Raw genomic sequence first — 22,855 nt, forward strand, 5'->3', positions numbered from 1 at the left:
CCTGTTTTGCAGACGGAAGTTTTCTGCACGCACTCAAGAAAAGGCTCAGTTTTATGCTGTGCGACCACTGTTCTACAGGTCGGTGAAAAGTTACTGTAGAAATTGCATCGTATGCTTGTGCGCAGAGACATTGGGAGTTTCAGAATCATCCTTGGTTCCTGTTTATGCAAAATCGTCACTAGGAAGTGACTGTGTGGTCAAATACCACTTTCGCCAGTTTTGCAGATTTGCCCTTGTGAGGGTGAAGCTGTGTTTTTTTGCAGTGACAGAATTTCTTGCAGTATTCTGTAATGGCGTCTGATTCTCTTTCACAGATTGTCACTGAAAAGCTTGACAAGAACAACTTCCAGGCATGGAAGTTTAGAATGACGAATTTCCTTATGGGAAAAGGATATTGGGAATTTGTTGCAGGAAATGAAGAAGAACCAGTTCTTCCTGATGTTCCCAATCAACAGCAAATGCAGGCATTTAAAACATGGCATGAGAGAGCCAGGAAAGTTATGTATTGGCTGTCTATCAGCATTTCAGACTCTATGATTGTGCATATTCAGGATGCAAGTACGCCAAAGGAGGCATGGGATACTTTGTCAAAAATGTATAGCACAAATACGCAAGCCAGGAAAATGCAGCTCAAGCAAGAGTTGCACAATGTGCAAAGAGAAAATATGAGCATCAACGACTACCACATGAAGGTGAAGAAGATTGCAGATGCACTTGCTTCCATTGGGTCGCCAGTGGAAGATGATGATTTAGTTTCCGTGACCTTGAATGGTCTAGGAAAGGATTATGCACAGTTTCGGACATCCATTTCAGTTCGTGAAAGATTTCCTGATTTTGAGGAGTTGATTGCTCTTCTAATTTCTGAGGAGCAGAGAAATGGTGGTGCATCTTCTTCAGGAGGAACTTCAAAAGAAGCTGTCTTCTACTCAAATGCTGGAAGAGGTAGAGGCAGAGGTAGAGGAGGCCGATTTGGAGGCCGTGGTAGAAATCAGAATATGCAGCAAACTCAAGAAAACCAGTCCTATGGAGGAGGACGTGGTAACTCTAGAGGCAGGGGGAGCCAAAGAGGTCGTGGTGGATGGCAAAGAGGTCAAAATGCAAACAGTAATGTTGAATGCTACTATTGTGGTAAAATGGGTCATATGGCTAAAGACTGCTATAAAAAGCAGAATGACATCATGAATGGAAAACTGCAACAAGGGAATTATGCATCTTCTAATAGACAGGGTGATGACAGAAATGAGCATTTGTTCATGGTGCAGCACATGAACAATTCTGTGACAAGTGCAGAAGAAAGCAATGATGTATGGTATGTTGACTCAGGTGCATCAAACCACATGACAGGTCATGCAGAATGGATGGAGGATGCAAGGAAAATGGAAAAACCAGGATTTGTGGAGACTGGTGATGATACTGCACATCCTATTGTGCAGATTGGAAAAATTCCTTTGTCTATGCAGGGTGGGAAAAAGAAATACCTGTCCGATGTATTTCATGTCCCGAATATCACCAAGAATCTGGTTTCAGTTGGTCAAATGGTTGAACAGGGCTTGCAGGTTAGATTTAATCCTCATGGATGCTTTGTTGAGGATATGAAAAATAAAGGTCGCTTGATAGCAAAAGGAAAGAAGAAGGGCAGAATGTTTACATTGGATGCAGACATGTCTGAATTGAGTGCAGCAATGTTTGCACATGGGACCGGTGTAGTTGCAGATATTGATATCTGGCATAAACGCATTGGTCATGTTAATGTACAGCGACTTAAATCAATGCAGGCCCAAAATATTGTTGCAGGATTGCCCAAATTCAAGGTTGCAGAAATGCATAAGGTATGTGAAGCCTGTCAGTTTGGAAAACAGGCAAGGAAACCATTTCCTAGACATGTTCAAGAGAGTGAGAAGCCATTGGAATTAATCCACTCTGATGTGTGGACTACTAAAGCTGCATCTCTGGGAGGCTGTCATTATTTTGTCACTTTTATTGATGACTATAGCAGGAAAGTTTGGGTGTATTTTATGAAAAAGAAAAGTGAAGTTTTTGGGCATTTCAAAACCCTTAAAGCTATGGCTGAAAAAGAAACAGGTCTGCAAATAAAATGCCTGAGGTCAGATGGAGGGGGAGAGTACCTCTCAAATGAGTTTGCAAAGTTCTTGCAGGAGCATGGCATAAAGCAGCAATATTCATGCAGTTATACCCCACAACAAAATGGAATTGCAGAAAGGAAAAACAGGCATATTGGAGAGGTATCTCGTGCCATGCTCAATGAAAAAGACTTGCCAGATTTTTATTGGGCTGAAGCAGTTGCTACAGCAGTCTACATAATGAACAGGACTCCCACTGCAGCAATACATGGAATGACTCCAGAGGAGAGGTATACTGGTAGGAAACCAGATATTTCTCATTTGAAAATTTTTGGTTGCATTGCCTATGTACATGTGCCAGATGAGCTGAGATCCAAGTTGGATCCAAAAGCTGAGAAGTGCGTCTTTATTGGTTACTCTTTGCAGCAAAAAGGGTATAGATGCTATAACCCTTCTACTCGTAAGTTTACAGTGAGCAGAGATGTTGTTTTTGATGAGATGAGTAGCTGGTATAAACCAGTAAATGTGATTGATGATGAAGATGCACAAAATGGTAATGCTACACAGAATTCACAGCAGCAGTCACAAAATATTAGTGGACCTGGAGCGTCCTCTAGCAGTGGTTCACATTCTTCGCCATGGACAGGCAGATTGAGATCAGGAGAATCTTCTCAAAGCAATGCAGATAGTGGTATGCAGGTATCACGAAAAGGAAAAGAGAAGGTTGATCAGCCCATGTTAGATGTGAATGCAGGTCACTCTTATGTGGATGGTGAATCCAGTGGCTCAGAACAGAGCATTGATGATGAGTTGGGTATTCCTTCTATTGTTACACCTGGAGTAAGGAAGACCAGGGATGTTTTGAGAGCACCTGGGAGTGAACCTACTTTGCGCAGGTCTACAAGAGCTAGGTATCCTGTGGATAGGCTGAAATATGATGGATTTACAGCCATTCACTATGCATATATGGTCAAAGTGATACAGGAACCAGAACCCACATCTTTTGAGCAAGCCATGGGAAAAGAAAAATGGGAGAAAGCCATGGATGAAGAAATGGATGCCTTGGAAGCAAATGCTACATGGGAGTTAGTACCTTTGCCTAAAGGTAAAAATGCAATTGGCTGTAAGTGGGTTTATAAGGTGAAGCACAATGCTGATGGTTCTGTGAACAGATACAAGGCAAGATTAGTAGTCAAGGGGTATGCACAAACATATGGCATTGACTATGAAGAAACATTTAGTCCGGTTGCAAGGATGGCAACCGTAAGAGCAGTCATTGCTATGGCTGCATCAAAGGGATGGTCTTTACATCAGATGGATGTAAAGAATGCCTTCTTGCATGGTGATTTGCAAGAAGAGGTCTATATGGAGCAGCCACCAGGTTATGTGCATGATGTTCATCCTGAGTTTGTTTGCAGGTTGAAGAAAGCCTTGTATGGCTTGAAGCAAGCACCTAGAGCATGGTCTGACAAGATAGGACAGTATCTTGTCACTATTGGCTTTCAGATTTCCAAGGCAGATTTCTCACTTTATGTGAGAAAAACAGAGAAAGGTATTATGCTGCTTGTCATTTATGTTGATGATTTGATTATGACAGGTGACAGTGATGAAGATATCCTTCATGTGAAAATGCTATTGAAGCAGAAGTTTGAGATGAAGGATTTGGGAGAGCTGCGTTATTTCTTGGGCATTGAGGTGATTAGATCACCAAGTGGGATACAGCTCTTGCAGAGGCAGTATGGATTGGACATGCTGTCCAAATATGGGATGACAGGCTGTAAGCCTATTTCAGTTCCTTTGGAGCAAAATGTGAAGCTGAGCACAGATGCAGGTGAGCTTCTAGAAGACCCTACTATGTACAGACGCATAGTAGGAAGTTTGATTTATATGACTATTACCAGGCCAGATTTGAGCTATGTTGTTGGATTGGTAAGTCAGTTTATGCAGGCTCCAAGGAAACCACATTTGGATGCGGCTAGACGCATACTCAGGTATGTAAAGTCCACATTGCAGTATGGACTATTTTATGAGACTGGGGTTCAGATACAGCTGCATGGATACACTGATGCTGATTGGGCTGGTAGTATTTCTGATAGACGATCTACCAGTGGATATGTGTTCTCTTTTGGGAGTGCTGCAGTCACTTGGAGCAGCAAGAAACAGCCTACAGTTGCCTTGTCGAGCACAGAGGCTGAGTACAGGGGTGCAGCAATGGCTGCATGTGAGGTAGCTTGGTTGCATAAGCTACTTTATGATATGCATCAGTCTACAGATGGGCCAGTTGTCATTTATTGTGACAACATGAGTAGTATACACTTGGCAAATAACCCAGTCTATCATGCTAGAACAAAGCACATTGAGGTGCATTATCACTATGTGCGAGAGAGGGTTTTACTAGGTCTTATTGATCTAGTTTATGTCAGCACAGAGGATCAGATAGCTGACATATTCACGAAGGCATTGGGCGCAGAGAAGCTGCGCAAGTTCAGAGACCTGCTTGGTGTGCAGGAATTGGGATTGAGCTCGAGGGGGAGTGTTGAGATATCGAGCTCCACTCGTGATACGCCAGGGTGACCGTTGTGTATTTATGTCACCGACTTGTCAGTTGCAGACGCGGTTGGTACACCGCCGATGAATAATAGCTACATGATAGCTATCCTTATCTACTCTAGTTCGTGGCTCAGTTAGTATGCCACCCTAGTTAGTTGAGTTTGGTTTTGAGACCCATATAGAGGGTTCTTCTATTTCTTGGTACTTGAGTTCTTTTTGGCTTACACAACTAAGAAGAGGAAAACTGTTTTCAGCCTCCACCCTTGTGTGTCTTCCCCATTGTGCAAGCAAGAAAGCTTCAAGCGAGACTCCTTCCTTCTCTCCCACAATCGTGACAAGATGTCACAGGTATCGCTTGAAAAGGTCCAAACTTGGTCAAAGCTCGAATTTTCATGATTATTTATTGCCCTCATGGTGAGCACTTCTTATGAAAGACCACCAAATCTACAACAAGGTTATCGATATACTCCTTCAGAGATGAATCCTTGCGTCAATTCCCATGTCGAGCTCCTCCTTGCCTTGATGCAAACTCATTTATATATAGTATGTCATGAATGACAACGTCAAATCAAACAATATATTTAGCAACTAATCTAGAGTTATCAGAAAGTGATGAAACTTGATGGTAGGGTGCGTCGAGTCCCCGGGAGTCCACCGGTGAAATCTTGGCCAAAAATGATGCCTGCAGCTGCCCTGTCCAAAGTCTGGCGTCTGGGGCCACTTTTTGGGTCTGCCCTGTCCGAAGTCTGGCGTCTAGGGCCAAAGTGGCCCTAGACGCCAGACTTCGGATAGGGCAACTGTAGGCATCATTTTTTGGCCAAGATTTCATTGGTGGACTCTGGGGGACTCGACGCACTCTACCATCAAGTTTCATTGCATAAAAAATGGTAGTTAGAAATCTCACCTTCTCCAAATCATCTTGTATCTTCATTTCCTCGTGTGTTAGGGAGGCACCTCTTTGGACACAGGGATCTACAAACTCCTTGGTAGGAAGCTGGGGCCTTGGTCTGAACAAATCATGCTGTAGTGCTTCAAATCCAGTATCTGGCACAAGGTAATCTTCTTCAATCGAGGTAATATACTCCTGTGCTTCTATGATCGCACTCACATTATCTAAGCTTGTGCCATCATATCTTCCAATCTCTGCCATTGTTGGATGCACATCCATATAATCATAATCGATCAAGTCTTCCATTGAATCCCTGACTAGGATAGAAAACAACTCTTCTTCCTTCATTTCCAAGTATTGCAGTACATCTAATAGAAGCAATTATTGTACACCATCTACTTCAATGGTTGTCAAGGAGGCAAGGTTGGGTTTGTCGACTTGTGGCTATTTTGAAGAAGATGGCACCATGAGAGCCAACCCTTGCTCTGCCACCACTCGATGTTTCTCTTCAACATTTATGAGCTCTTCAATTGGTTCTTCTCCCGTGTATGTGATAGAAACAACTTGTGGAGTTGTATCTTCATCACTCTCCTCGTCTAGGGGTGTATGCAAGGAGGTAAATTGCCAATGCACAATCACACTTCACGAGATCCAAAGGTGATGTACTTGGTGCACTTCCCATGGGAATAATGCATACTTTATGCGAAGGTTCCACACAGGCTAGACACCGATTCACCACTTTTTGGTGATTCTTCCCTGCGTGAAATACCATGAGCTATTCCAGAGGCATCCAAGTCATGTTGGATCCCTCGATGGAGTATGTGCATGTAGCAATGGTGCTCACAAAGTCTTCCAAAACCTGAAGGGGGGGATCCAGTGATGAGAGCATGCTTTCAAGGTTGAAGTTCTTAGAGAAAACCTGTAATATCTCATCACCCTAGTTGGCAAAGATAGTCTCATGGATCCACTCATCAAAGTGTGCATGAGCATCCATCGTTGCAGGTAGGAGGGATGTGGTGGATATAAAGAGATGAAGAGAGAAAGTGTGAAATGAAACAATGAAACAAGAACTAAACTAGTTCTACCTTAAAAACCTTAAGTTTTAAACCATTAAGGGTTGTTTGCATACGATATTTAGTTATGGCTTTACTTACATCTTTGTAAAGTTTACATGCATATGTAAATGTGTTGATGTGGAAAGTGTATAACAAGTGTATGATTTTGCATAAATACCATAATTTTTAAATATTGCAAGTTTGTAAGCGACAATATTCTATTGGCAAAAAAAATCCAATAATTTATAGGTGTTGGATATTACAACTTGTGGTGTTGGGATTTTTAGGGAGACTCTACAATTTCTAAAATATGTGGAGCCACACACTTTCCGCTGGTAACAGTAACCTCAACTCGGCTTCGAATTTTCCTACCATTTAGTTTAAAATAGAAGCTAACAGTGGATTCTGCATTAACATTGTAATTTCCTGGCGCACTATACTCAAGGGCCAATCATCCTCCATTTGCAACAGTTGGGGCTCGTGGCCCTCACAAATGACAGTAACATCCACAGCTGCACTTTCACGCATGTCTTGATCAAGGCACAACCTGAACACTAGGCATAAAGTTTGTCGTGCGACAAAGTACCTGTAATTGGAAAGGAAAGTTAGCCGATTCATCCCAAAGTAAGATAATAGTCAACTAAGAGAGAAAATTTTTACCTGAAAGCCATGTCCCTTGTTGTGACTCGACACTCCACTGTGTCAGGACTGTGAGTTATTTTTTATGACATACGTGCTTTCGGTACATCTCAAACCCTTACTTTCCTTGAACATGTGTGCAAAAATTGCAATCGGTATGAACCAACTTAGATGTACATTCTTTGAGCCAGTGCTTGGCTTCATAGAATTCAATATGACTGCTAAAATTTTTTTGCTACACATGTGCAAAATGTCGCTACTACACAATGGACATTCTACTGATATGTGCATAGACTCAAGGGTTCCATATTCTCGACTCCCCTTGGGCAATATGTACTTGGAGTCATAGAAAAAAACAAGGTCCTCTACGAGTTGCTTAGGTGTACGCCCCTCAAAGAGCAATCTACCAATTTCGAGGTGATAACACTTAAAAGAACCAGTGAAACTCTCAACATTTTGCCACTCACAGCAATCCGAAGGGTATACTTGTGTAAATACGAGACAAGTTGTTACATAGGTATCATGACATTTCTCACTCTCAATGAGTTGCAAATACTTATTGTTTGCAATGTTTCGTTGAAAGGGCACAGTGGGCGCAATATGTATTTGTTTTTGCATGAATACATGTTGTACAAACGCCTCTATTACAAGGTGAGAATCAACATTCCTTTGTCTGAGAGCTAAAATTTTACCCTTCCAGTGCTTTGATACATCTCTAATTGCAGATGCTTTCACCCTGAAAGCTCCCTTCATACTTGGACGCATATGTATCCAAGATGAGCAATGATACGTATCAGTGATCCAATTTCTTTTTTCATTATTTCTGTTACGTACTTCTATCAAGAGAATGCTTGTTCTTCTCTCAGGCATTATAACCTATGCATTAGATGCAAAGATGTATTAACCCCTATATAATAAGCATTTAAAGTCTTTCCAGTAATCACCAATATGCCATACAAATCAACATGGCATTAAGAGATGTTTACACTTTTGTAAATAGACATAAACATCGATATCAAAACACATGTGGATATATACATCAACACAAAGTATAGATTTAATTTCAAGACATCACTTTAATCATACCATTTACATGAAATATAATGAAAAGAATAGCACAAGAATACTTAGAGAATTTTGCCAAAATAAATTTTATTATAATGAAGAGGAGTCTGATTTGACTCAATACATTGTATGAAATGTGGGTATTATAGAGTAGTTTTACAAGGATAGTAGCCACATGGCATGCAAATCTTAATAGGCACATTGGATTGACACCTGAGATATTCTAAGACTCAACACATTGTGTGTTATATGGATGATATGATACAAGAGTTTCATTTATCATTGCCAATTGGCATGGAGATCCAAATGGACACATAGGACCAATAAACTAGAGGATTTTTGAACCATCGACTTCCAGCAGATCCATATCATCCAACACAAAGGAATCACTCACCACATCAAAATAGTTGATCGAGAATTATATGCTTCACCTAAACCTTGTATAATACCTGCATGTACAAAAAAACATTGCATGAATCCCTTTTAACAGAAATACTTGCATGAATTCTTTTTGGCAAAAAATATCTAGATGACTGCATGAATAGAAGCAATACAAAACAAGGCCAATTTACCTATAAACTGATATGCTGAAGATAAGATTGAATCATTGCTAATCAAAACCCATCGCAAATTATAGACATAAGAAAACATCAATCCCATCAAACATAAAAGTCACTAATTAAATGAATAAATTTTGGCACCACAAAATATGGCAGATTTACCTGTAAATTGAGCTACAGAATCTCTGCTCTACCTGCGACAACAATTGATCCTTAAGTTAGAACTAGCATCAAACCCTATTGTAAAGATAGTAGAAAAGGGATAATGCAGAGAGGAAGAAAGAGAGAGTGTGTGAGTACCCGAGAGAGTTTCTATCCAATCTTGCCCAAATTGATCTATAATTTTGTAAGAGTTAGTATTTACATGAAGGTATACTGAAAAAACAATAGAAAAGAGGAAACATAGAGAGAGAAAGAGAGAGGGAGAGAGAGATAAGCACTTATGCAATGTCACCCAAAATGATCTCTACAATAAAACAACAACACGGGTTAGAACTAACATTGTGTTGTATTGAAAAGATATCAGCAAAAAAAAACCAAACAGAGAGAGAGATTAACACCTTTGCCTCTTGCTCCAAATAAACTCTACAAGAAAACAACAATTAGAACCAACATCAAATTCTATTGAAAACAAAACATAAAAGAGAAATAACACATAGAGAGAGAGGGGAAAGAAAGGAGAGAGAGATGAGAACCTCTGTCTCCTGCCCCAAACAACCTCTGCAATAAAACAACAACAATAGTAAGAAACGACATCAAACCCTATTGAAAAAATAGCAAACAAGAGAAAATGCAAAGAGAGATGGGCACCTGTGTTTTGCCCAAAATCTGGAGCTGCATGGAGAAGAAAGTGTAGAGGTAAGCAAAACACTCAAAACCCTAATTACTCTTAGGAGGGAGCTTCAATGAATATGAAAATTCACGAGTATAGAGAGAAGAGAGGGAAAGTGGTCTGTTGCTCAATTTTTGGGTCAAATTGATTTCGTGAGAGGGAAAAAAACCGAAATTGAAAATTCTCTAAAAAAAGGGGGGAATACGAGGTGAGAGAAACTCAAATTTTGTGTACTATTCATTCTCCCTTTTTTTAATCCCCCACTACCCCTTTTTTTAATAGAAAACCCAAGATTTGGAGAGAGAAGATTCACCCTCCATGGATGTTAGCATCTAGCCTTCCTATTGGACAATCCAAAAGGCTCACATCTTAAACTATATTATTTTTAAGGGCCCATTTGTGAGTTCATTTTTTTCCTAATGACAACTGTAGATACATGTGTTGAAGGCATATCTGATGCCACTGTAGCCAATGATGCATACCAAGAGGCCATCTCATCAAAGATGACATCTCTGCTCACTAATGTATCCCGAGTAGAGGGATCATAGCATTTGTATGCCTTATTCTCCTGTGAATATCCAATAAAGGCATACTTATGTGCTTTAGGATCCAGATTTTTCCTTTTCTCATTAGGTATGTGCACATAAGCAAGACAACCAAATACTTTCATGTGACCAACATCAGGCTTGTAGCCATACCCCGGGGGGTCCACTAGGGTTTACTGTATGGTACCACATGAGTGTAAGGGAGGGGGTTATTTAAGGGAAGGAAGGTACTTTTATAAGGTAAGGTCCCATAAATAGGGGGTAGATAAAGGGTATTTTCATATATTTCTTGCACGTAGGTGGCGCCTCCTTATTACTACTAGTGAATCCCCTATGAGCCATACAGTTTCTCAAATGGTATCATCTTATGAATACCTGCACTGGGAGTCCTATTCAAGTTATACATGGCAGTCATAATAGCCTCAACCCAATAATAGAGTGGTATACTCTTCTCATTCATCATTGCTCCAGAAGCTTCCATCAATACCCTATTCTTCCGTTTAGCTACCCCATTCTGCTGAGGAGTGTAGCTGCAGGTAAGTTGCCTACATATGCCATTTTCAACCCAAAAACTGTCAAACTCATTTGACACATATTTCCCACCGGTATCAGATCTCAAGAAAGAGATGTAACAATCAAATTCCTTTTCAACTTGCTTTTTAAACTACTAAAAAATAACAAACACCTCGTCCTTTGTTTTCAAGATATAAATCCAAGTATAGCAACTGCAATCATCAATAAATGTCGCACAGTACCTGGAGCCTCCCACGGATGCATTATGGGATGGCCCCCACACATCAAAGTGAACTAATTGCAATGATTGCATACTATTTCTTACATGTTAGAAAAATGGAAACTTCAATTATTTACCAAACTCGCAAGCATCGTAGACATGACCAATATTTGTATACTGAAACTTGGGTAAACTTGTCACAAGCTCCTTCTTCTGCATCATTTGCATCCATTAAAGATTAACATGTTGCACTCTCTTATGCCATATTTCCAAGTCTCTAATTGTGCCAGAGACATGGGCAAGCATTGTTGATTTCAGCTGTGGCAAAGTGGCATCAAGAGTAAACATCCTTCCATTCCTATGATCGCGAGCAATCAATTTGCTATCATTACCAAACACCTCAATGAAGCAACCATGCTTATTAAACCTAACTTGCAAATTCTGCTCAGCAGTCATCTGGCCCACAGACAATAGTTTTTTAGTAATTGATGGGACATGCAATACATCATGTAAGTTCTTCTTCTTGCCATCATGGATTACCAAAGGTACTTTGCCTTTATGTTCAATGCTATGTTGCATGTCATCCCTTGTGCATACATAGCCATTCCTCTCATGCACCATGTTAATAAACTAGTCACCATGAGACGTCATATGATTTTATGCCCCAAAATCAATGTACTAAACTGCATCCTCATGAGACTTCTTAGCATCCCTGTCTTTCACATATGTCATGGCAAACAATCTATCCCCAAAGGCATCTTCTACCTGACTGGATGATGCATAATGTCCATGCTGTTTTCCTCTTTGATTTCCTTGCTTCTTCCAATAGTCCTTGGCAATATAACCATACTTTCCACAGTAATGGCAATCCTTATCCTTATTAGGAGCACTGTTGCTACCAAGAGCCTCTATCTCTAGGGCTAGATCTCCCCCTGTCTCTCTGAAATTTCCACCTCCTCTTGTAGTTAAACTCTACTAGTTATTATGACCATAAGATACATTTTGTTGGCCTCCTCTACCATTATGTGAGAAATCAAAGTTGCAACATTGGAATGTGTGCACAAGAGGAAGGAGAGAGCTCAAAGTACAAGAACAATATCTTGTTTACTAAGTTGCTTACAAGTACAACTTGGGTACACTCTCCCACCTTTGATAGATCCATAGGCTATTTATATAGCCTCTATCAAGCTAGGTTTAGGGTTTCCCTTGCCCCTAAGGTTATTCACACCCATCTACCCTTATGCACCCTTTCTTACAGTGGGTTCCTATGCCTATCTTCTAACATACTAGAACCATAACTTGTACCATGGCTGCCATGGCCGCGTTGATTCAAATAAAAGACAACATCCTTGTTCTTAGAGTTGGTAGAACCTATAGGCAAACCCAATTTAACTTCCTCATGAATGAGCAATGAAACAAGCTCATTGAAATCCTGAATTTCAGCCCACACAGAAATGGAAGTATCAAATGACTTATATTCATATCCCAAACCATTTAATGTCACTAAAACCATGTCTTCATCTGCAACCTATGTGACAATGGATGCCAGCTGATTTGCGATGTGAAGGGGATGCAATGGCAGTGGAGAAAGAGAAGAGGAAGATGTGGGAGAGAAGAGCACACACAATGTAGGTGCTTTCCAACTAAAATGATAGCCTTATTGCACTATCATATTATATTTAAATAAAGAATGGGCGGTCATAGTGTACATGGGTAGGCCTAGAGGCCTTTTACCCCAACAACCTCCCACTAAAAGACCAATGTGGTTGGGGAGTGAAAACAAAGAAAAGAAAAAAAAGATAAGGTGAGGAATTATGGCATCTCACCCAACACCCAATCGGAAAGCAAGCTGTGCAAGAATTGTCAAGAACTTCTGCAAAAGGAGAGTCAAGCATCCCTGAGTCCATGACATCTAGGAGATAAGAGATCCCACAGCTACATACAATGGAGCAATCCAAGAATGCTTCTCATGAAGAAAGCACAACTCATCAATACACAGCTGTAAAGCATCAAAGTTGTGCATAGCATCACTGTAGTGCATACAAGACAACGGAGAGCAGTCAAACTCTCTAGATTCAATAATTGAAAGAGAGCCAACATCCCTCATCCAACAGGGTCTCAAGACTACATGTGGCCTCAGCGAAGCGGAAGACTGATGTATGGTTGGTTGTCCAGCTTGAAAAACTACAGGAAAACGGCTCTCATGATCCTGCAAAGGGGTCTAGCAACTAACCACCAACATCCTAACCCTGACTGCTATGCATAGCTACGTCATCTGGGCCAATAAGTGCCTCATTTTTGAAAATAAATAGCTTGCTGTAATGGAACTGTAGCTTATGTAAAATCAGCCATAAAGTGTATTGAACACTCATCAAGAGGCATGATGTTGAGATGACAAGCTCAACACATGCGGACATTAATGATGGATTGCCTGGTTAGATGGGTCCGCACGTCTACACTTGGCATGTCGATGGTCATTATGACTCTCACATGGCCACTGACTCATTACTTATTATATTCAGGTTGTTACATCTATTTACAGCAGCTGGCATAGTTAAAGCACTAGTCAACTAGTGTAGTCGGTTATGCATTGTTTGAGTTAGTAGGCAACTTTCCTTTATGTTGTATCTTGTCTATACTTTTTGTACATTGAAAAGTGTGTGGAAGAAGAAGAAGAAACCAGCAAGAAAACGTTTTGGCCTCCATCTCTCTTCTTGTCTCTTGAGTGAGCTTCTCCTTGTGCATTCTGTGTGTGTTCGGTGCAGCATCTTGAGCAAGTCCCGCAACCACGCGATTCTTGACATGGTATCAAAGATGTGCCACTGAGAGAGGCTGATTTCGAAGGTTGAAGTGAAGGAGAAGAAGCAAGGTTCGAGCAAGCAAGCCACGGGTAAGAAGCTCTCCCATTCTTCAACTCTTTCTCTTGGGCAGTGCCTGTAGAGGCACCAGAAGCACGGCAAAGCAAAAATCTCAGATTGCAGTGAGATTTGGTGTGCACAAAGAGCGCTGTGTATTCTGCAGGAAGGCCCTTTAGGGATTATCCGCAATGATTTTGGGCATCTGAGGTCGTTTCGGACCCTGTTTTAGAGACACAAGGTTGCGGACAATAGTTTCAAGGTACACTGTGACTTTCGGCTGTATTGACCAAAAGTGGGTGTATAGGTTACAGATTTCAGATCTGTAAGTTCAAAGGTGTTTAGCAGCAAATAAACACAAGGTTTATCTGCAAATTGTTTGCAGATTGCATGTATTGTTGAGCAGACAGTGAAAAAGGCTGTCTGGTGTATTGTTGTGCACTACAGGTCGAGAGTTGCAGAAGATTTGCTTGCTGTTTGGTATTAGTTTTGTGATAATGGCAAAGAACAGTTGAAACCCCATCATTGAGAAGCTCGACAACAACAACTACCCTTCATGGAAGTTCTGTGTCACGAACTTCCTTATTGGAAAAGGCCTCTATGAGTTTGTTTCAGGTGAAGAAAAGGAGCTGGAGGTGAGTGATCCTCCAACTGCAGAAGAGACAAGGGCACGGAAGGAATGGAATGCAAAAGACAAAAAGGTCATGTATTGGCTGTCTACAGTAATTGACAATAATATACTGGGACATATTAGAAATGCTGAGAATTCATATGCAGCTTGGACCATACTTGAAAGTATGTTTTCCTTAAATACAAAGGCACGAAAGATTCAACTCAAGCAAGAGTTGAATACATTGAAGAAAGGGAAGATGTATATGAATGAGTATGCATTGAAGGTAAGGAGCATTGCAGATGCCTTGGCAGATTGATGCAATGGCCGATGATGATGATTTGGTGTCATCTACCTTGGGTGGACTTAACAATGAAAAGGCTTGGAAGTCTTTTGTAACTTTCGTATATGTCAAAAAGTCATTTCCAGATTTCGATAAGTTGGTCTCTCTTATGATCACTGAAGAGATCAACATGCAGAGTGAGACATCTGAAAAAAGTGGTGAACATGTCCAAGATTTCTACTCCAGTTCAAGAAGGGGACGTGGCAGGTTCTCTTCAAGAGGCCGTGGTACAGGACGTGGTAGTGACAACCAGCAAAACAGATTGAATTAGCAATTTGGCAATATGCAGGTTTCAAGAGGTCATGGTAACTTTAGAGGTAGGGGGAGGTGTAGAGGAAGAGGTGGATGGCAAAACAGAGGTTTTAAAAACTCTGGTATTGTGTGTCACTATTGTGGCAAAATAGGTCATATTGCAGCCCAATGTTATGCTAAGAAATATGATATTCGCAGTGGTAAGTTGCAGCAAGGAAACTATGCATTGTCTTCACGACAGATAAAGACAAAAATGAACGTCTGTTTGTTATGCAGCATATGATGAATGTTGTTATAGGAAATGGAACACATGATGATGTTTGGTATGTTGATTCAGGTGCATCCAATCATATGACCAACCATGCAGAATGGTTTGGAGAGATGCAGGATTTGCAAAATACAGGTTATGTGCATACGGGTGATGATTCGTGCCACCCGATTTCACACATTGGAAAAGTTTCCTTGTCCTTGCATGATGGTAAGACAAAAAGTCTTTCAGATGTATTACATGTGCCATCTATTACAAAGAACTTGGTGTCAGTCGGTTAAATAGTAGAGCAAGGGTTGCAAGTAAGATTTAATGCAAAGGGCTGCTTTGTAGAAGACTTCAATGACAAGTGCAAGTTGGTTGCAAAGGAAAGTAGAGTTGGACGTATGTTTACTCTGGATGCTGGAAATCCTACTATGAATGCTGCTATGTATGCTAAAGGAAAAGGTGTTGTTGCAGATATTGAAATTTGGCACAAACGCATTGGACATGCAAATGTACAAAGGCTGAAATTAATGTAGTCCAAAGGGTTGGTTATAGGTTTGCCTACATTTAGAGTTGCAGAATTTCATAAGGTATGCGAAGCATGTCAGTTTGGTAAGCAGGCAAGACAACCCTTTTCACTTCTTCTTCTTCCACACACTTTTCAATGTACACAAAGTATAGATAAGATACAACATAAAGGAAAGTGGCCTACTAAGTCAAACAATGCATAACTGACTACACTAGTCCACTGGCGCTATAACTATGCCAACTGTAAATAGATGTAACAACCTGAATATAATAAGTAATGAGTCAGTGGCCATGTGAGAGTCATAATGACCACCGAAGTGCTAAGTGTAGACGTGTGGACCCATCTAACCAGGCGGTCAATCATTAATGTCCGCATGTGTTGAGCTTGTCATCTCAACACTCCACCTCAAGCTCAACTGCATCTCTGCAACTCCATGTAAGCTTCAAAACTTTTGAAGCTTCTCTGTACCCAATGCCTTCATGATGATGTCACCTCAATATGTTTTTTCCTGGCATGGAACACAGGGTTCCTAGCCAACTATATACTGCTCACGTTGTCACAATAAATGACGATTGGACCTTCCACCTGCACATCTAAATCAGCCAATAACTTTTGCAACCATACTACCTCACATGCTGCAACAGCAGCACCTCTATACTTAGCCTTTGTACTCGACAAAGCAACTGTAGATTGCTTTTTGCTGCTCCAAGTAACGGCTGCACTACCAAGAGAGAACATGTATCTGCTGGTAGATCTTCTATTTGACATACTACCAGCCCAATCTACATCTGTGTATCCAAACACCTGTACATCTGTACCTGCCTCATAGAAAAGTCCATAATGTAATGTGGACTTCACATATCTCAATATGCGTCTGACTGCATCCAAATGTGACTTTCTAGGTACTTACATAAACTGATTCACAAGACCAACAGCGTAGCTCAAGTCTGGCCTTGTAATGGTCATGTAGATCAAACTCCCCACTATCCTCCTGAACATAGTAGGGTCTTCTATCTCATCCCCAACATCAGCACTCAACTTTACATTCTGCTCCAATGGGATTGAAAGTGGTTTGCATGCTGTCATACATACTTGGACAACATATCCAAGCCATAGTGTCTTTGGGACAGCCATATACCATCATCACATCTGATCACCTCAATGCCAAGGAAATACCTTAGCTCACCTAAATCCTTCATCTCAAGCTTCTTCTTCAAAAACTCCTTGACTTCAGCAATCCCACTACCACTATCACCTGTAATAATCAAGTCATCCACATAGATGACTATGATGACCAAACTTGCATCTCCCTTTCTCACATAAAGTGAGTGATCAACATTAGAAACATAAAATCCAATATTGACAAGATACTCTTTGATCTTGTCAGACCATGCTCTAGGTGCTTTCTTGAGCCCATAGAGTGCCTTCTTCAACCTGCACACATACGTGGGATGCTTTAAATATTCATAACCTGCCGGCTGATCCATATACACTTCTTCCTGCAAATCACCATGCAAGAAGGCATTCTTCACATCCATTTTCTGTAACCTCCAACCTTTGGTTGCTGCCAAAGCAATCACACATCTGACAGTTGCCATCCTAGCAACTGGACTGAAGGTTTCTTCATAATCTATGCCATATGTCTAGGTATAGCCTTTTGTAACCAGCCTAGCTTTGTACCTACTAATAGAACCATCTACATTGTGCTTAATCTTATAAAACCACTTACATCCAATAGCTTTCTTGCCCTTTGGCAATGATACTAGATCCCAAGTCTTATTGGTCTCTAATGCAGCCATCTCCTCATCCATTGCTACATCCCAATGAGTATGATCAACCGCATCCTCAAAACAAGAGGGCTCAACATCCTCAACTAGTTTCACCATATAAGCATAATGGCAAGCTTCATAACCTTCAAATCCAAATCTTTTAATAGGGTATCTGACCCTGCTAGACCTGCGTACCACCGGATCACTCAATGGAGCCTTTACATTACTATGAGCCCTCTGTACACCTGGTGTCCTGATAGAAGGAATACCAAGCTCATCATCCAAGCTCTCTAAGCCACTGGAGTCTCCATCAAGGACTACATCAATGCCATCTGACACTTCATTCTTTCTTTTGTCTTTACATGTAGTGCTACTAGATGCACCTGAAGATGTAGAGATACTCCTTAGTCTCCCAGACCAAGGACTACCAGATGATGTCTCTGTGTTGAGAATCAGCAATCACACTCACTCAAATAGCCTCTTTGTATGGAGCTTCAGGGTCAAGGATATGCAGGCTAACCTATCCCATATGCACAATGGTGCCTACTGCAGTTTCCTACTTTCCTATAAAGCATTGTACTTGCTTCCTTTTCTTAATGAAAATGATAGTACTCTTTTCTCTTTAGTGAAGTGTCAATGTCATTGTCCACATACACAAGATTTTGTTTATGAGTCCAAGTCTCAATCTTGGAACCTAATTCACTTGTGTAACAAACAGTGTCTTTTCCATCATGAGTCCACACTTCTCCTTCCATCCTCCATAGCTTTCTGTTTTGCCATGCTCTAGATCCCACATTTATCACATGGTATCAGAGCCCAGTTGGGCATGGCATTGCTTCTCCAGCCTCTCTTGATTCTTCTCAACCTCAATCTAGCTCAATGTCAACTCATGACTTCATCTCCCAACTCTACTCTCACTGAAGCTTCCATGGTAGCCATAGCCAGCAGCGCCTTGTCAGATTGAGCTGCTTATATCTCACTCCACAAGTTAAATCTCTTGGAGCTTCCTTCTGGAAAAGTATTCTCTAACTCAGAAAGCTTCCCTGTATCACATCAATCTAGGACATTTGACCATTTGGAGCTCAGCATTGTGAAAATTCCCAGTCACTGCCATAGTCTTCAATTGTGACCTACAGGGCATACCCTCCATGGAGCCTTCATATCTCTCTCTGTAGAGCATATCTTCAGGAACTTTCTTCTAGATATATCTTCCTTCACTCAGGGCGCTCCCTCCTGGCACAACAAACAACCACATTGGTAATCTACAGCCTTGGCATTGCACAAATTTGATGTCGCTGCCCCAAACTGCGCCGAATCTGTTCGCGCCCTCTGCGTGCTTCATACAGCCAGCAATCTTGACGATTATCATGGTGCTTTGATAGCCCATGAAGTTAGCTTCCTAGGCATGTAAATTTTTTTGAAAATGATCAAGTATAGCTCCTGCAATGTTGAAAAAACCAGGCCCCTTTCTCAGAAACCCTAATTCCACCATAGCCAAAATTTCTCAAGCTTTTTTTTTCTCAGTTTTTCTCTCTCCTGACACTCAACCCAAGCCTCTGTCACTCTAATCCATTGACCCAGCATCAAATAAAGGAGGGGAAGGACCTGAGAAGATTGAAGAACGACCGAACGATCCCGAACAAGAAGAATCAAGCTCAACATCAACACTGACATAGTGTGTTTTCACACTGTCACTAACTGTCTCTCTTGACACACTGCATTCTGCTCTTCTACTGATAAAATCTCAGAATTCTGGTGTTGATTTGCTGCTGATCTTGCAACCTCAACATGGGAAAAGACTCTCCAAATGCTCGATTCAAAGGAGTCGGGTTTCACACCTAGCAAACCCGCATCAAGCTCATCTTGATGAAAAAGGGTCTCTGGGCCATCACAAATGGCAAAGAGAAGAAACCTCGGGACGCGAATCTTGCAACTACTTGGCAAAAGAATGATGACAAAGCCCAGGCCATTATCAAACTGGAGTTAGACGACAGTTATATCCACCATGTGGATAACTGTGAGACCTCACAGGATACATGGAAAAGACTTGACACCCTGTTCCGTGCACAATCTAAATCATCAAAGTATGGTCTCCTGATTGAGTTCTTCAGGCTTGAAATGAAGTCCAGCACATCACTTGCCACACATCTCAATTACATGGAAGGACTCCTAACCCAACTTGCAGGAATCAACATTAAAATGGATGAAGATGTTTGCATCGGTGTTCTACTTAAGAGTTTGCCTCCTGAATATAATAATGTATCAGCAACTTTAATCAACATGCCAAATCCTGAACTTGTTGATATCGAGGCATCACTGTTAGAAGAAGAAAAGAAACTTAAAAGCAAAGAAGAGCCCAGCACTTCAAAGGATGAACAAATGTTATATGTAAACAACAGATACAAAGGTAAAAAGGAACCGCTCTTCTGTGACTTCTGCAAAAGGACCGGACATACTGAGAAGTTCTGTCATGCTAGGAAGAGGTCCCAAAAGGCCTATCTTGCAGTTGTGAAAGAAGAAGAAGACCATGGACCAAAAGATGAAGATGAAGATGAAGATGAAGACCACCAGGATCGGAAGGACAAGACTCATAAGTCCTTTTACTCTCATAACTCTGATAGACTATTTTAAAAGCCTTGTACTTCCTTGCCCTAATGCTTCCTACCATAAGCTTTGTAAACTCCTTATGTAACTTGGCATTACAGTCCATGTACACTTTGTGAGGCCCATGTTACAGCCTCTGGATGTCCATCATGTTTTGGTGCCCACACTTAGCCTTTTCTGCAACAGCCTCTAGTGTCTACCATGTTTTTGGTGTGCCCACACTTTGCAGGTGGTTCTCATTACAGCCTCTATACACTTTGTGCCTTTCTAGTTGTGATTAAGGAGGGGTGTTGAGAATCAGCAATCACACTCACTCAAACAGCCTCTTTGTATAGAGCTTCAAGGTCAAGGATATGCAGGCTAACCTATCCCATATGCACAATGGTGCCTACTGCAGTTTCCTACTTTCCTATAAAGCATTGTACTTGCTTCCTTTTCTTAATGAAAATGATAGTACTCTTTTCTCTTCAGTGAAGTGTCAATGTCATTGTCCACATACACAAGATTGTGTTTATGAGTCCAAGTCTCAATCTTGGAACCTAATTCACTTGTGTAACAAATAGTGTCTTTTCCATCATGAGTCCACACTTCTCCTTCCATCCTCCATAGCTTCCGGTTTTGCCATGCTCTAGATCCCGCATTTATCACACTCTGGTCCACTAAGAGTCTGTGATTCTTGCTTTTCAGCCCACACATGAGTGTCATGATCATCATCATCATCCAATGCATCACCACTAAATGCATACCAACTGCTCATTTCATCAAAGATGACATCCTTGCTCACTCTAAACTTACATGTGATAGGGTTATAACAGCGATACCCTTTCTTCTCTAAAGAGTATCCAATAAAGACACATTTTTTTGCCTTTGGATCAAGCTTCTTCCGTAGCTCATCTGGCACATGAACATATGAAACACATCCAAATACCTTCAAGTGCGATACATCAGGATTCTTGCCAGTAAAGCATTCTTCAGGAGTCATCCCATGAACTGCAGCTGTGGGAGTTCTGTTCATAATATAAACAGCAGTATGAACACCCTCAGACCAAAAATGCTTAGGCATATTCTTTTCATCCATCAAGGCGCGTGCAACTTCTACAATATGCCTGTTTTTCCTTTCTGCAATCCCATTTTGCTGTGGGGTATACCTACATGTGAACTGTCTCTTTATCCCATGAGACCTCAAAAAATCACTGAACACATTCGAGAGGTACTCTCCCCCTCCATCTGACCTCAAGCACTTTACTTTCAAGCCAGTTTCTCTTTCAACTGTAGCCTTGAAAGTTCTAAAGTGCTCAAACGCTTCACTCTTTTCCTTCATAAAATATATCCACAGCTTTCTAGAACAATCATCAATGAATGTGACAAAGTATAAACTGCCTCCAAGAGATACATTTTGTGTAGGCCCCCAAATATCTGTATGCACAACATCAAGGATATTTTTGTTTACATCTCTATGACTTTTTTATTGAAATCCCTCTAACACCATGGTGGTTGCCAATATGAGCAGGTTTTTGAAGCTGATTTAGAGCGTAAAAGTGGCCCGAGAGGTGTAAAAGAGCAAATTTTTATGAAAAATAAATTAAGTGTGGATCAAGGAGCTAAAGTTTATCTAGATCCATTTTGATGCCATGAATTCAATGCAAGTCTCCCTTCATCAATCAGAGGTTGTTTGACCCCCCATTTAATGGTTGTAATGTGTGATATTGTGAAGCAGATTTCAGATCTCCAGGAGCCAAAAAGTGTGTGATAAAGGCCTGATTGATAGTCAGATTAGAATTCAGAGTTTGTTTACCTCGTTAACAAGACCGAAACCACTTGTTGCAGAGTGTAAACACACCAAATATGAACTAGATATTTTAATGTTTAAGCTTAAGAGAGCTTTTAAGCTCTTAAACAAAACGTTGTCGGAGGGGTTTTTGTCGAAATGTCAAATCCACCGGGGATCAAAAGTAGAAGGAAGTAGAGATAGAAGATGGAAGAGAAGATAGAGAATACCCAAGTGGTAAACACTACAAAGACAAATCACAATGAATTGAATCAATGTGTATTGAAAGAACCTAGAATCTTCGCACTACTCAAAAGTAATCTCTAGGCAATAGATCTCCTAGAGCTTCTTCATAGAACAAAACGTGCTGTTGAGTTTTGAAATTACCTATTTTTTAGCTGATTTTTGTTGTTTTTGAGAGCTGAATGATTGATTTTATGAGATGATTGATTGGTTTGGAAGTAGTTTGAGAGTGTTTTGGATAGGTTGGAATGGTTTTATTAAGCTCATGATGTTTATTAGTAGAGATGTGAAGTTCTGTTGATGTTCTGATATGTTCTGTTTGGTCCTGATAGCTTCTGTTGAGTTTTTGTTTTGTTCTGTTTTCTCTCTGTATGGAAGAATGGAGTATTAATTGATAGGGTTTGAGATTTTTTGAAAGCTTATTGAGTGATTTTTGATGGTTTGGAATGGTTTTGGTATGAGTTATGTGGTTCTGTTACTTTTTGTTGACCTTCTGTAACTCTCTGTTGAGCTTCTGTGAGCCTCTGTAGACCTTCTGTATGCCTTTGTATGTGTTCTGTTGGATGAGAGTGTAGTTTGGGAAATTTTTCTAGTCTTGGAAAGAGGTGAATACAAGTGCAAAAGAGCTAAAAGAAGTTAAACAAGTAGCTGCTGAAGACTCAAGTAAAGACTGGAGTGAA

This window comes from Lygodium microphyllum, chromosome 25 (assembly GCF_053477565.2).
Source record: "Lygodium microphyllum isolate KBCC chromosome 25, Lygodium_microphyllum_v1.1.10, whole genome shotgun sequence".
NCBI lineage: Eukaryota > Viridiplantae > Streptophyta > Polypodiopsida > Schizaeales > Lygodiaceae > Lygodium > Lygodium microphyllum.